We start from the raw sequence: 15,115 nt of genomic DNA, 5'->3' as shown, positions 1-15,115 counted from the left end.
TTTGCGAAATTCGCCTCCCATTGAAGTCAATGGAGCCCGCGGCGAACGGTCGTTTTCGCGAACGTTTGTGTCCGTTCGCGTTTCGCGTTCGCGAAACGTCCCGTCGGAAGTTCGTCCATCACTAGTTACCAATTCTCCATTTGTATATTCCTCTTCCCGATCTAATACTGATTAGACTTTAGGAATGTTGATAATGCTGCTCCTGATATAATAATTTTTCTCCCTCCCCCCCCTTTTTCTTCCATTGTTATGTGTTGTTACCTGTTTGGCTTAATAGACAATTGTTGTTGAGTCTGTATATGCTTTGTCTACATGTCTGTCCATTCCTAGCAATGGGTTAAATTAAATTAACTAAATGTAGGGAACTACTTGAGTCTGATTAAATGCCAGCTTTAACTTTGCTTGCCTCTAGCCAGTGAGATTTTCATGAAGGGCTGAGTGACTTGACAGACTGTGCTGAATGAGACAATATCCCTTTTAATTAGTGAATGATACAAGTTTGTGTCTGTGAGAATTGCGCTCTGAAGCATGATATGAGGGCATCTGATGGTGCTTCTTTGAACGTCCAGGAAGAAGCTACGCTATTCGAAGCCAACGAAACGCGTTGACATCACACCATAATGTGACCTGTACCCACTGACTAAGATGGAGTAGGTTTGAATGAAGCTAGTGAACGATACACAAACGCTATGATTGCTGATACCGCAACTAAGGTATAAGGCTGCTGAAGGTTCTGCATGTACATGGGACTATGTTACCAGTAACTCTGGACATCCAGGAGAAGCTGCATAATTTTTGATAGAGCACAAATGGCCCCTCACAATCCGCATGGAATATATGCATCATAGAACAGAGTGGTAATTTATGACAAACCACCTGTGCTTGTTTGTTGGAATTTCTTGACCCACTGTGGATTTGTATGGGAAGCTTCAATTATTAATGCACATATAGGTTAATGTGGATGACGACATCGCAAAGTCGCTGGTATACATTGAAATCTGAATGGACTAGAGATATAGCAGTAATGTGTACACTGTGGAGGAACTATAAGTAGAATCGATTGATTCAACTAACGAATGGACACTTGTGCAGGATTTCCTTATATGGTGGTGCAGCTTGTGAGCATACCCTGTTTCCCCTAAAATAAGACCTAGCCTGATTGTCGGTGTTGGCTGCAATATAAGCCCTACCACCCAAATAAGCCCTACCCTGTTTCCTCAAAAATAAGCCCTACCCTAAAAAGAAGACCTACAAGGACTTTAACTAGGGCTTATTTGGGGGGTAGGGTTTTTATTGCAGCTATCACCGACAATCACACTAGGTCTTATTTTAGGGGAAACAGGGTATATTTTACTGCTGATTGACTGTCTGCGTAAACTGATAAATGTGCATTTATCTCTGCTTTGTGGAACCTTCCATGCTAGCTACTACCTTTGCTGCCTTTGACTAACAGCTTAAACTAATCCGCACACGGCTCACTTATGCATAACTAGCCTAATTTTCAAGCTAGTAACTTTTGCTGCTTGTTAAAAGATTGAGCCTGAATTAATTCATTCTGATATTCAACATTTATCTACCTCACTTTTTACCTACCAATTTTTGGAACTTCATGTTTGATCTAGTCATGTGAATATCCACTAACTAACTGATTTTGAGACAATTTGTTCTCTGAAATGAATCATGTAAACAGGTTTAGAATAATTAGTGGTTTCAACTGACTATAGAAATGGGTCCGAACTCACATGTGGTGTGTTTAGTGTCGTTTTATGTTTGTCTTGTTTGTGTTTAGTCTGTCGTTGGTAACATATGTTAAATGTCTGGCTATTGAGATTCGTTTTAAGCAAATGCCCCTTTATATATGAAATCTGATTCTTTTGATATTTAAGAAAATATTTTTTTTTTATATAAAATATACAATTTATTGTTGTCAATAGTAACCCTCTTTTTTGGACCAGATCTATTGGTCTAAAAACTTCCTCCTTTTTTTTTTTTATGTCAGGAACAGGCAAAGGTTGGCAACTGGCTGGCAACAAGGTACAGGAATGGAAGGCAGGTTCGTAGTCAAGAACAGGCAAGGGTTGGCAACGTGCTGGCAGCGAGGTACAAAATAAGGAAGCAAGCCGAGTTAGAGAGTCCAAGCCGAGGTCAGTATAGTCAATCCAGGTAAGTAGTAAGCAGGGGTGATCCAGGAGAATAGTCGAGCAAGCTGGGTTAGTCAGGAACAAGGTAACAGGTTCAACAGCGGTCAGGTATCTCAGGAACAAGCTGAAGATGATCCAGCACTGGTATCAGGTAAGGACCCTGTTTAAATATGGTGTCATGCGCCAGGATTGGTGGACGTGAACGTGTGTGAGTGCATACCCACGTTCGGATTGGCGCGCGAGTGCGCACATGTGTTTGTATTGGCATGTGTGTGCGACCGTTCGTTCCGGGAACTCGTTCTCCTCTGTCTGGGACACTGCGCATGGTCATTAGCATTAACAGAACGAAAATAAGCTGCTGCTGCACGGGGACAGGCATTCACACAGTGAGTTCTCTGACACACTCCCCTGTCCCAGGATCCAGCGATGTGTCTGCCCGGACCCTCGCTTCTCTCCCTCTCCTCCTGGCATTAGAACCGTGGGCACACGGTTGTGACAGCTTGCTGCTTTACAGCCAGGTGTGCAATGCACATGCGCGACACACGCTGCGACCTCCTGAATGGTCAGGCAATCATCTGGAACCTGTGACGTATCCCAAAACATTGCAGGAAGGTAGAGGAAGAGCAGAACTTTGATCACCTAGGTAAACTAGGTACTCCCTCTCCCCTCCAAAAAAATGAAATGGCAAAAGTGGAATAGGAGGGTGGGAGGATTGCTTAAAATGGAACATCCCCCTTTGGGTAGAGCTTATATGCAAGTTCTAAAAGCGTTTGGGGACCCAGGTCCTGCCTCAGGGGACATGTATCAATTCAAAAAAAAGTTTTAAAAACTGCTGTTTTTTCGGGAGCAGTGATTTTAATAATGCTAAAAGTGAAACAATAAAAAGGAAATATTCCTTTAAACATTGTGTCTGGGAGGTCTCCTTAGTATGCCTGTAAAGTGGCGCAGTTTTCTTGTGTTTAGAACAGTACCACAGAAAAATGACATTTCTAAAGGAAAAAATGTAATTTAAAACTACTCGCAGCTGTAATGAATTGTCAGGCCCCGGCAATATAGATAAAAAATCATTGATAAAAACGCCATGGGTCCTCCCCCCCCCCCTCAGTCCATTACCAGGCCCTGGGGCCATTAACCTCCCTGGCGGTACGATTATTTCGGATTTTAGGTGCTAAAAGTGGTACAATTATTTTGCATGAAAATTTGGTGTTTTATATTGTAGTCCTGTAATTCTTAGCAATAACTCACTTAAATCTGTCCAAACCAGAGTCTAGCAGACATCCCGGGTATGATAAAGTTTGAAAAATGAAATCATAAATTATAATATAATAAATATAAATAATTGTACCAAATAATAATGTAACAATAATAAAAATTATTCAATAATGTAATCAAATCAGGCTAATAGAGTAGTTATCCCTGCGCTGCCACTATTATGAGATAGATCGAGGAACTGCTTCGTTCACCGAGATGGATCAAACCAAATCCACTTAGTTATAACGTGAGGGTAGGTTGGTGTCGCACTGTTCTGGTTTAAGGTATTACACGGGAGGGGATAGTTCCCTATATTTCTCACTCAACAAATATGAGTGGGAGAGGTATTTCTCACTCAAAGATATGGGGGAGGGGTATTATCCCTTAACACAATATGAAACTCTTCCCCTCTAGCTAGAAGTGCATATAATACAGTTATATTTATATAAATTAAATGAAAAGATTTTTTTAAATTAGTAAACGCACTACAGGGGTGCCTGCACCTAGACCCCACACAAGAAATATAATACTTGTTTGACCAGAAAGGTAAGTTCAGTGTAATCGTGGTACACCAATACAAACAATATAGTCAGAAGAATTATCAGAAAAGTAAACGCACTGCAGAGCCAGCTGTGGTCAGCTGACTAAACATGCACCAGAATGGAAATATAAGCTTAGCTCCGTCACCTTCAGCAGACCCAGCAAGCAAAAAAGTGCTATGTGCTAATAAAACCAGGGTAAATAAATAACAACTACATGTCTCTTGGTGCAGTGTATAAAATGTAATTTAAAATAAAAGTGAAATCAGTTGACCAAAATAGATTAATAAACGTGCTTATCATAAGATAGAATAAACATGATGTGAGAAAAAATGATAAAATTATAAAATCTGTTTCTAAACGAAAAATAAATACCCTACAGAGCCTCTAAATCAGGTATATAAGGTTTAACTCGTTGAGAAGTGCTAAGTGCAATAAATTAATAAATGTGAATTTCATAAGGTAGACCAAAACATAGTGTGGGGGAAAAAAAAAATGATAAAAGTAAATACCCTACAGAGCCAGTAGATAAGTATGTTAAGCTTTTTAAAAAAAACACACAATTCCAAAAGTGCTAAGTGCAATAAAGATTAGGTACCGATACGCTAAAGAGACTCTAGAGCAACATATGTGAAAGCAAAAGTACATAAGTATCAAAATAATAAACACACTACAGAGCCAAGTCCATATGTGCAGTGAGCTGCACGTGGATCAGCAAGCTGCTGAATCTACTTTAGCAAATTAGTCCAACACACAGGTGATGGGAGGTATATATATAGTTCCTCAAGGTGCTTGTATTTTTGTTGTGGCCCCTTACCTTATGGTAAGGCAAAAAACGCCTTAAGCTGGAGGTCTCTTTAAGGTTCTTCCCACCAGGTTAAAACTTCTCCTTTCCAGTGTGTTTGGAGAATTTTTCATTCATAAAATATCAGTTTAAAAATGAGTAGCGAACTCATATCTCTATGCAGCAGCAGAGGGCGTCCTTCCCGTCCCTATGCGTGGCATCACATCACGTGACTTCATCAACGAACACGAAAATCCCAGAAATTTGGACGAAAATGCATTCGGGCGATAACAATTGCACATGTCTATTTGTTACCCAATGATTTCATATTCTTGATATGAGTCTGCATTATGTATTTATAATGTTTTTTATTATATCTACACACAAATGTTTTGCCTTTAATTTCTATTTTAACATATTTTTATTTAACATTTAATATTATTTTTACATATGCTGCGGCAGGGTGGTCCTTAACCGGTTCCCGACCAGCTCACGTCGATGTACGTCGGCAGAATGGCACAGGCAGGCAAATGGGTGTACCTGTACGTCCCTTTAAATTTGCCGCTTTGCCATCGCGTGCTGGTCGGGACCCCCGTGAGTCCGGTCGCGGGGCCCGCGGACTCGATCGCCGCGGGCATACCCGCGATCATCTCACGGGGCGGCTGAATGAGGAAATGCCATTGTAAACAGCATCTCCCCATTCTGCCTAGCAACTAGTGACGCTGATCTCTGCTCCATGTGATTGCAGCAGAGATCAGGGTTCACTAAATTAAAACCCAGCCCCCAACAGTAACACACCCCTAGGAACACTTAACCCCTACACTGCCACCCACTGGTTAACCCCTTCATTGCCAGTGTCATTTACACAGGAATCAGTGCATTTATATAGCAGTGATTGCTGTATAAATGACAATGGCCCCAAAAATGTCTGACGTGTCCGCCATAATGTCGCAGTCAAAATAAAAATCGCTGATCGCCGCCATTACTAGTAAAAAAAAAAAATTATTAATAAAAATGCCATAAAACTATCCCCTATTTTGTAAATGCTATAACTTTTGCGCAAACCAATCAATAATCGCTTATTGCGATATTTGTGGGGATATTTGGGGGATATTTTTTATAACAAAAATAAAAAAAATGCGTTTTTCTCAAAATTGATCGCTCTATTTTTGTTTATAGCGCAAAAAATAAAAACCACAGGGGTGATCAAATACCACCAAAAGAAAGCTCTATTTGTGGGAAAAAAAGGACGTCAATTTTGTTTGGGAGCCACGTCGCACGACCGCGCAATTGTCAGTTAAATCGACGCAGTGCCGAATCGCAAAAAGTGGTCTGGTCTTTGACCAGCAAAATGGTCCGGGGCTGAAGTGGTTAAGCGCAAAATCACATACCATGTGATTCTTCTCTTCGGCTCTGGCGCGTGCGCGTGTGCTGTCAGAGCGCCAATCTTGCTGTGAGTGGACCCGATGTCCGTTGGGACACGCCAATCATTCTGAGGGGAGGCAGAACGGTGGTCTGCCTATGTAAACAAGGCAGATGGCCATTCTGCCAGAGGGAAAAATGGAGATCATGTGTTTCTGCTAAGAAACAGAAACATAGATCTCTGTTTTTCTCCAGTCAAAGCACATCACCCACAGTTAGAAAGCACTCCCAAGGGACATGCTTAACCCTTTGATCGCCCCTGATGTTAACCCCTTCCATGCCAGTGTCATTAGTACAGTAACAGTGCATTTTTTTTTTTTTTAGCACTGATCATTGTAATATGATGCAATTTGTCACTGGACCCCAAAAAGTGTCAAAAGTGTCAGGTGTCCGATTTGTCTGCCGCAATGTCACAGTCCCACTAAAAAATGCTGAGCGACGGCATTACTAGTAAAAAATTCAAAAATAAATAAAAATTACATAAAAATATCCTATAGTTTGTAAACACTATACCAGGGATATGCAATTAGCTGACCTCTAGCTGTTGCAGAACTACAAGTCCCATGTGGCATAGCAAGACTCTGACAGCCACAAGCATGACACCCAGAGGCAGAAGGGACTTATAGTTTTGCAACAGCTGAAGGTCCACTAATTGCATATCCCTGCACTATACCTTTTGTTCAAACCAATCAATATTTACTTATTGTTTTTGTTTTTTTACCAAAAATATGAAGCAGAATACATAGTGGCCTAAATTGATGAAGAAATTAAAACGTTTACATTTTTTTATTGGGTATGTTTTATAGCAGAAAGTAAAAAATATTGGTTTTATAAAAATAATTTTTTTCAAAATTGTCAGTCTTTTTTTATTTCTAGCACAAAAAATAAAAACTGCAGAGGTAATCAAATACCACCAAAAAAAAAAGCTCTATTTGTGGCAAAAAGGACATTCATTTTATTTGGGTACAACATGGCACGACCGTGCAATTGTCGGTTAAAGCAACGCAGTGCACTATCACAAAAAATGGCCTGGTTATGAAGGGGGTAAAACCTTCTGGGGCTGAAGTGGTTAAACTGAATGGGTTGCTTTACAAGGTGACCATTTACAATCACTTTAAGATTGAAAATGTTCTTCCTGTAGAACCACTTAAAGGGGTTGGTAATCAAGTGCACCAGATTGGGTGAAGTCTGCAAATCAGACACCCGACACTGTACAACTGTACACGAGCGTTTAGTCAAGGAAAATATTTTCTTCATAATTTAAAGGGACAGAATTTTTCCAATTGGCAAAAACGATGACGAAAATCAATTTCAATTTTCGTCAACGAACAAAAATGGAACGAAAATGTAAGGGAGGGATGTTTTATTTATAAAGACGTTATATTATGGCTAAATCTGTGTCTGTGTAGTTTATAAACCCTGCTTGGTAATTTTTAGCCTATAATAAGGCTTAGCTGTAGGCAGTGGTGGCTGGCGTTTTTTTCTTGGGGGGGGGGGGGGGGGTGTAAAACAGCCATGGGGGCTCAGAATATCTAAATATTCAGACTTTTAAGATACTGATCTGAAAAGGGAATGAGAAATATTAGCTGGAGCCTGCACTAATAAATTGATTAAGCCTGTTGGAAAGAGACATGGTCATGGTCATGGATATTATTATTTTCCGGAAGGGGGTTCAGACTTGGGGACCATGATGAATCATGCTTGTGCCAAGTTGATCGAACAGTGGGATGTGCTTAACATCTGAGTTCATATTGTACAAAGTACAGGGGTCAGATGTGCTTAAAGCGGAGTTCTACCCAAAAATTGAGCTTCCGCTTTAAGTGACGGTGACCCCCTGACAAGCCACATTGAGCATGTCATTTTTTTTGGGGGGCGGGAGCAGATACCCTCTTTTTAGAGGCATCCAGTTCCCACTTCCTTCCGGGACTCCACGGCACCGGAAGGAAGTTCACCTCTTCCCCCTCCTTCCAATATTCTGGGACGTGTCAGGGGTCCCAGAAGATTGCCTGGCCAATCACAGTGTGCAGCTTGGCTCGCGAATGCGCAGTGCATGCCCACAGTAGTGATGCCGGCACTGCAGAGAGGAGCGAGGCTTCATTCACCTGCATTGCTGGACCTTGGGACAGGTGAGTGTCTGATTATTAAAAGTCAGCAGCTACACTTTTTGTAGCTGCTGACTTTTAAATGGGTGGAACTCCGCTTTAAAAAACAGAGCACAGGGGTCAAAAGTATGCAACACAGAGACAGTAGAGGTAAGCAATGCATATGGCACAGAGTACAGGAGGCAGAAGTGCATAACCCACAGAGAGTAGAGGTCAGGGATGCATATCGCACAGAGCCCAGGGGACAAGAGTACACAACACACAGATCAGGAACGGAATGGGTGTATATAATGTACAGGGGTCATGAATTGGAAATCTACAGAGTGCAGGGGTCAACAATAAGTAATTCAGACAGAGCAGGGGCCAAGTGTGCATATCTCACACAGTACAAAGGTAAAAAATGTGTAAGACACAAAGAGCAGGGGTCAAGAGTGCGTAACAGGGTCAAGATTGTACATTTTACAGAGTACAGGAATTCTAAGTGCCTAAGACACAGAGGGGGTTATTTACGAAAGGCAAATCCACTTTGCACTGAAAGTGCACTTGGAAGTGCAGTCGCTCTAAATCTGAGGGGTAGATCTGAAATGAGGGGAAGCTCTGCTGATTTTACCATCCAATCATGTGCAAGCTAAAATGCTGTTTTTTATTTTCCTCGCATTTCCCCCTCGGATCTACAGCGACTTTACTTCCAAGTGCACTTGCAGTGTAAAGTGAATTTGCCTTTAGTAAATAACCCCCCAGAGTGTAGGAGTCAGAGAATGCAGAGATAAGGAGTGCATAGGGCACAGAGTACAGGGGGAGGCAGGAGTGCATAACGCACAGAGAGCAGAGGTCAGGAATGCATATCACACAGAGCCCAGGGTACAAAATTACGTAACACAGACATCAAGATCAGGTGTATATAATGTGCAGAGAGCAGGGGTCATTAATTGAAAATGTAGAAAGTGCAGGGCTCAAGAAATAGTAACGCAGAGAGTGCAGGGGGCATGTTGCATATCTCACAGGAGTACGAAGTGCGTAAAACACAGAGAGCAGGTATCAAGAGTGCGTAACAAGGTTGAGACTGTACATCTTACTGAGTACAAGGGTAAAAAGCGCTTATGACACAGAGTGCAGGGGTAAGGAGTGTGTAACATACAGGATACAAGGGTCAGGAGAACACAGAGATTAGGGTGTGTAATGCACAGGCCAGTAGACAAAGCAGAACAAAAAATTACCTCCTTCTAAAAGTCAAAATCCCCCCCCCCCAAATAAAGAAACCCCCCCCCCCACTAGTACAGATTCTTTCCAACAGCACAATTCTCTCCCAAGTACAATTCCTTCTTATACAGCCCCAAGCCCCCCCCCCCCCCCACCCCCCATTATCATATATGGCACAACATCCCATAATATTGAAAACAAATATATCAAAGGCGACTCCAGTAACGGTAATAAACTGTTTACTCTACGGTCTCTTAAATCGGAGTTCCACCCAAAAGTGGAAATTCCACTTATCTGATTCCACCCTCTCACCCTTTCGGTGCCACATTTGCCACCTTTCGGGGGAGGGGGGAGCAGGTATCCATTTCTTACAGGTACCCTGTCCCCACTTCCGGGAGACCGGGCCGTGGTGAATTACGTCAGCAGTTCGGCCCCTCCCACCTTCTCCGCTTCTGCTGGGCCAGTAAAAGATCGCAGAGCGCTTCTCGCATTTGCAGTAGGGACCCGGTCGTGAAGCCCACAGCCTACACTTGGGTTCCCTTGCTCGCAATGGCAACAACAGCACCCAACCAGCCGATGGAAACAGCTGCGGTGCCAACATCGCTGGACTCCAGGACAGGTAAGTGTCCTAATGTTAAAAGTCAGCAGCTACAGTAGTAGCTGCTGACTTTTAATTTTTAAAGGGGCGGGCGGAACTCTGTTTTAAGAGGACATTCAAGCACAATTTGAGGAAGAAACAAAAGAGGTCTAACCTTAAATTGCGGAAAGGGTTCTTTACTGTTAGAGCAAGTAAAAATGTGGAACTCCCTCCCCAAGAATTTATACTAGCTGGGAGTGTCAGCAACTTCAAAAAGCTTTAGATGTCTTCCCCAGAAAGCCGAATATACAGGGCTATGGGAATTGTTATATAATAAAATTTAGAAACAGGTTGAACTGCATGGTCTATTTTTTCAACCTTAAAAACTATGTAATTTACTAATTATCATTACCAAAACCAATAAACTAGAACAAGATAAAAAAAGATTACAAAGCAGAGAAAATCTTCATGTGGAAGACCAAACATTTATTTTATATATATAAAAAAAAAATCCAAACCATCCTTCACTTCTAATTAGATTAAAACCAACATCACAGTTCCTCACAAAAAGAACCCCACACCAAACAGAGAGGGCTTGATTTACTAAAACTGGAGATTGCATCATCTGGTGCGGCTGTGCATGATAGCCTATCAGCTTCTAGTTCCAGTTTGTTCAATTAAGCTTTGACAATGAAACCTGGAAGATAATTGGTTTCTATGCAGAGCTGCACCCGATTTTGCACTCTCCCCTTTTAATAAATCAACCCTAAAGAGTAAATACATTCCTATCAATAGGATCTGTTTAGTATGAGTCTCCTCTCTGGGTGACATGTATATTTTACTATGGAATACAAGACTGACTGTTTTGAATGAAACGTATCCTTGCGTTATACAAAATATACAAGATATGCAATCTCTGCCATTACAGTACCTCGCGTTGTGACATTTTACTAAATTGTGCTGTAAAGAATGTATTCCAAAAAAAGGAGTCAGTACATAAAACAAAATCACCCCATACCTGTTTATTAATATATAAAAAATGGTTCTATATTGCCAAAGTTATGACACTCTCAAAAACTTTGTACTCCACTGAACAGATTTATAATAGTTCTCTTACTCCACACAAATAAGGAGGTTAGAAATCTAGTACTAAAAATACACTGAATCAAATGCTTAAAGGAGAAGTAAAGCCAAAGCTTGTTTGGCTATACTTGACCTGTAGATCCACAGGAGTGTGGATCGATGCTGCATCCAACTACATAAGTATGAATAAAAAAAAACTAAAGATTCCCCTACATATCTTTTAAGGACTCCCCATCAAGACCAACAACAAAAGTCCCTTTAGAGCACAATAATACCACCATATCTTATAATGTCCCTACAACCAACAAGTGTGGTCTCTATCTATGGAAGAAAACGTGTAAAAAGATCTATGTACTGCATATATGCGAGAATACACATGATCCAAACAAAAAGTAGAAGATATCCCCATAATCAACAACACCAGTACTCTACCTTTTAAGGAATTACTTCAAACAAACTATTCAAATTAAAAATACGCAAAGGTAAGCAGAAATAAAAAGATCAATGGCTTCACATAAAAAGTCAAAAATATTTAGAACTTCATTTAGTTGCAGTAAAAATATTTAATATATCCACTAACATACTTTCAAGAGGAAACAACTTCCCTATTAATCAAAGGTCTTAAATTTGCACCTGATTTTAAACCCATACTTTTGCGATATTTACAGACATGAATAAATTCAGATGGCATATGATAGTAAAAAGGTTTTTTAACTCTGAATTGTCAGTCTTAAGCCTCATAAACACGATCAGACTTTGTACAAACTTTCCGTTGGACTTTTGTACAAAGGGCGTCGGTCGTGAAATTGTATTGCATACACACGGCAGGACTTTTTCAGCCAACTTTTACCAAATCACATGTTTTTTCTGCTCTTTACCGCCACCTTTGGTCAACTTCTGTATTGTTGTCTGATCTTTTGCATTGGTTCTGAGCATGCTTGTTTGTACTTTGTACAAAAGTCCTATGGTTTTCTGTACAATGATCGCAGTTTGCTCCATTGGACTTTTGTTGCCGGAAAGTTTGTCCATTCGCACAGCCAACAAAAGTCAGATGAAAACTGAAACAGTTTGTCTGATGGAGCGTACACACGGTTGGATGTTGCCTTAAAACAGCTAATTTGCATGTTTGTTATCAAAAAGTCCTATCGTGTGTATGGGCCTTAAGACAAAGACAAATCTAAAAACCCCAGTTGTATCCAAATCTTTGGGTTGATAGACAGAAACAGATGCATTTATTAGAAATATTAAAAGATCTTTATTCTGGATGAATGGAATATAGTAGTAGAGAAGAGGGCCAGGCAGAAAGATTTAACACTATGGAGGTTATTTACTAAAGACAAATCCGCTTTTCACTGCAAGTGCACTTGAAATTGCACTGAAAGTAAAGTTGCTGTAGATCCGAGGGGGGCATGCAATGAAAATAAAAAAATGCATTTTGGCTTGCACATGATTGCATGATAAAATCAGCAGAGCTTCCCCTCATTTCAGATCTACCCCTTAGATTTAGAGCGACTGGACTTTCAAGTGTACTTGCAGTGCACTTGTAGTGCAAAGTGGATTTGCCTTTCGTAAATAACCCCCTATGTGGGAAAAGTGGATAGAGTTTAAGAAAACCAGGACGTTTATGGAAATAGGGGGAATGGGAAGAGACGAATAACGAACAAAGACTCAACAGAAAAGAGGGGGGGGGGGTTAACGGGATAAATTATGTATATGGATTTGAAAATGTTTTGTATACAATTGTTGCATAAAATCAAATAAACTTTACATATATAAAAAAAAGATCTTTATTCTGAACTTCATTCTCATGCCAATGGATCTTTTATCAAGACACTCTATCTTTGTACTTAAACAGAGAACAGTAAATCTGAAGCCCCAGCCAAATCCAGATTCTATATTTGGACTCATAGAGACTGATTTTTTATTAAGACTATTAAAGGATCTTTATTTTGAAGTGTATTCTCATGCCACAGGTCTTTTATTGAGACTTTCTATCCTGTTGCTTACTCTGGATTAGAGACAACAAATCTGAAACCCCAGTTGAACCCTTATCTTTGGGATGATAGAAAGAAATTGATATTATAATAGAAATTACGAGATCTTAATTCTCAAAAAAATACCACAGAGATGGAATTAGAAACCGTACAGTATATATTCTTCACATTAAACACACTTCTCTTAGACCAAAATCTTCATTTTACCTCTCTTAAGATGGCCATACAGCTATAGATTATCTGCAGATTTTCTATGGTTAGATGGATGGAAAAAGTGCAACAGATTTCTCCATGTTAGCTAAACTGTGTGGATGGAGGAATCTCCCACTTTTTCCATCTAACCATAGAAAATCTGCAGATAATCTATAGGTGTATGGCCATCTTTATGCTAAGGAATCTTTTATGAAAGCTTTCTATCATGTTCACTACTCTGAATTATTAAAACTGTATGATGGAAGTAGATCTAGCAACAGTAAGAATAAAAAATATAATAATCTCACAGTTATTGAGAAAAAGGTTTTAAATAAACTGCTGGAAATAAAATCTTATAAGAGACGGCATTGTCATAAAAAAACAAAAAAGGTGACCTACAAAAAAGAATCTTTACAACTTCCATCAGATGCAATCACCTACACAAACCTCTCTGCTATCCGAGTACAAACAGGAATTGTAAACATTACTGGAAATTGACAAAGCTCTTATAGATTGGAGTATTTAAAAAAAAAAGCAAGGGGCTTTTAGTACGCTTTATTTCTATCCTCTACCCAAAATCTATGAGGATTCAGACATTCCTCCAGGTGGACTAGCCTCAGCAGCAGCAGTCTGTCAGAATATAATTATTTCTTAGAACCACTTGGTACTTCCCTCCCCGCATATATACGTGATTCCAGGCATCTACTGGAAACTCTGAAATTCTACACGTGATGAAAAAATTCCCATAAAAAAGGCTTTTTTAACCACTTGCCGCCCGCCCTATAGCAAATAGACGGCAGCAAAGTGGTTTCATAATCCTGACCGGACGTCATATGACGTATGGTCATATGACATATGGGGGCGCGCATCGCGGCGATCGTTGTTGCGGGGTGTCAGTCTGACACCCGGCAACTACGATCTCGGTAAAGAGTCTCCGACGGAGACTCTTTACCACGTGATCAGCCGTGTCCAATCACGGCTGATCACAGTGTAAATAGGAAAAACCGGTGATCGGCTTTTCCTCACTCGCGTCTGTCAGACGCGAGTAGAGGAGAGTCGATCGGCTGCTCCTCTGACAGGGGGGTCTGTGCTGATCGATTATCAGCACAGCCCCCCCCCCGGGGATGCCCACACTGGACCACCAGGGACGCCACCAGACCACCAGGGATGCCGAGGACAAGGTATGCCACCCTAGACCACCAGGGATTCCAGTCAGTGCCACAATGGATGCCAATCAGTGCCCATAATGGATGCCAATCAGTGCCCACAATGGGCATCACTGATTGGCATGCATTATTGATTGGCACTGATTGGCATCCATTAGTACAATATATTATAATACAATGCCGCCTATCAGTTCCCATCTGTGCCGCCTATCAGTGCCTACCCATGCCCACCTGTGCCGCCTACCCATGCCCACCTGTGCCGCCTAACCCATGCCCACCTGTGCCACCTATCCATGCCCATCCATGCCAATCCGTGCCAATTTGTGCCACCTATCAGTGCCCATCCGTGTCGCCCATCAGTGCCACCCATCAGTGCCGCCTATCAGTGCCACATATCGGTGTCCATCAATGCCACCTCATCAGTGCCACTTCATTGGTGATACCTCATCGGTGCCCATCAGTGCCGCCTTATCATTGCCCATCAGTGTAACCCCATCAGTGCCCATCAGTGAAGGAGAAAACGTACTTATTTGCAAAGTTTTGAAACTGAAACAAAAAAAAACATTTTTTTTTTCAAACTTTTCGGTATTTTTTTATTTGTTTAGCAAAAAATAAAAACCGCAGAGGTGATCAAATACCACCAAAAGAAAGCTCTATTTGTGGG

The 15,115-nt window shown here is 41.0% G+C and overlaps 1 protein-coding gene across 5 annotated transcripts in view; it reads right to left on the bottom strand.

Moving 5' to 3' along the window:
* The window catches only part of LOC143988961 (adhesion G protein-coupled receptor F5-like), a 314,489-nt gene that overhangs the window by 287,535 nt on the left and 11,839 nt on the right, over positions 1-15,115 (bottom strand). The window lies entirely within an intron of this gene.

The sequence above is a fragment of the Lithobates pipiens genome, unplaced genomic scaffold (genome assembly GCF_037356315.1).
Source record: "Lithobates pipiens isolate NorthernLeopardFrog02 unplaced genomic scaffold, aLitPip1_a1.2 Scaffold_18, whole genome shotgun sequence".
Classification (NCBI taxonomy): Eukaryota; Metazoa; Chordata; class Amphibia; order Anura; family Ranidae; genus Lithobates; species Lithobates pipiens.
The sequence above is the reverse complement of the archived record's forward strand: the minus strand, read 5'-3'. Positions and strand labels throughout refer to the sequence as shown.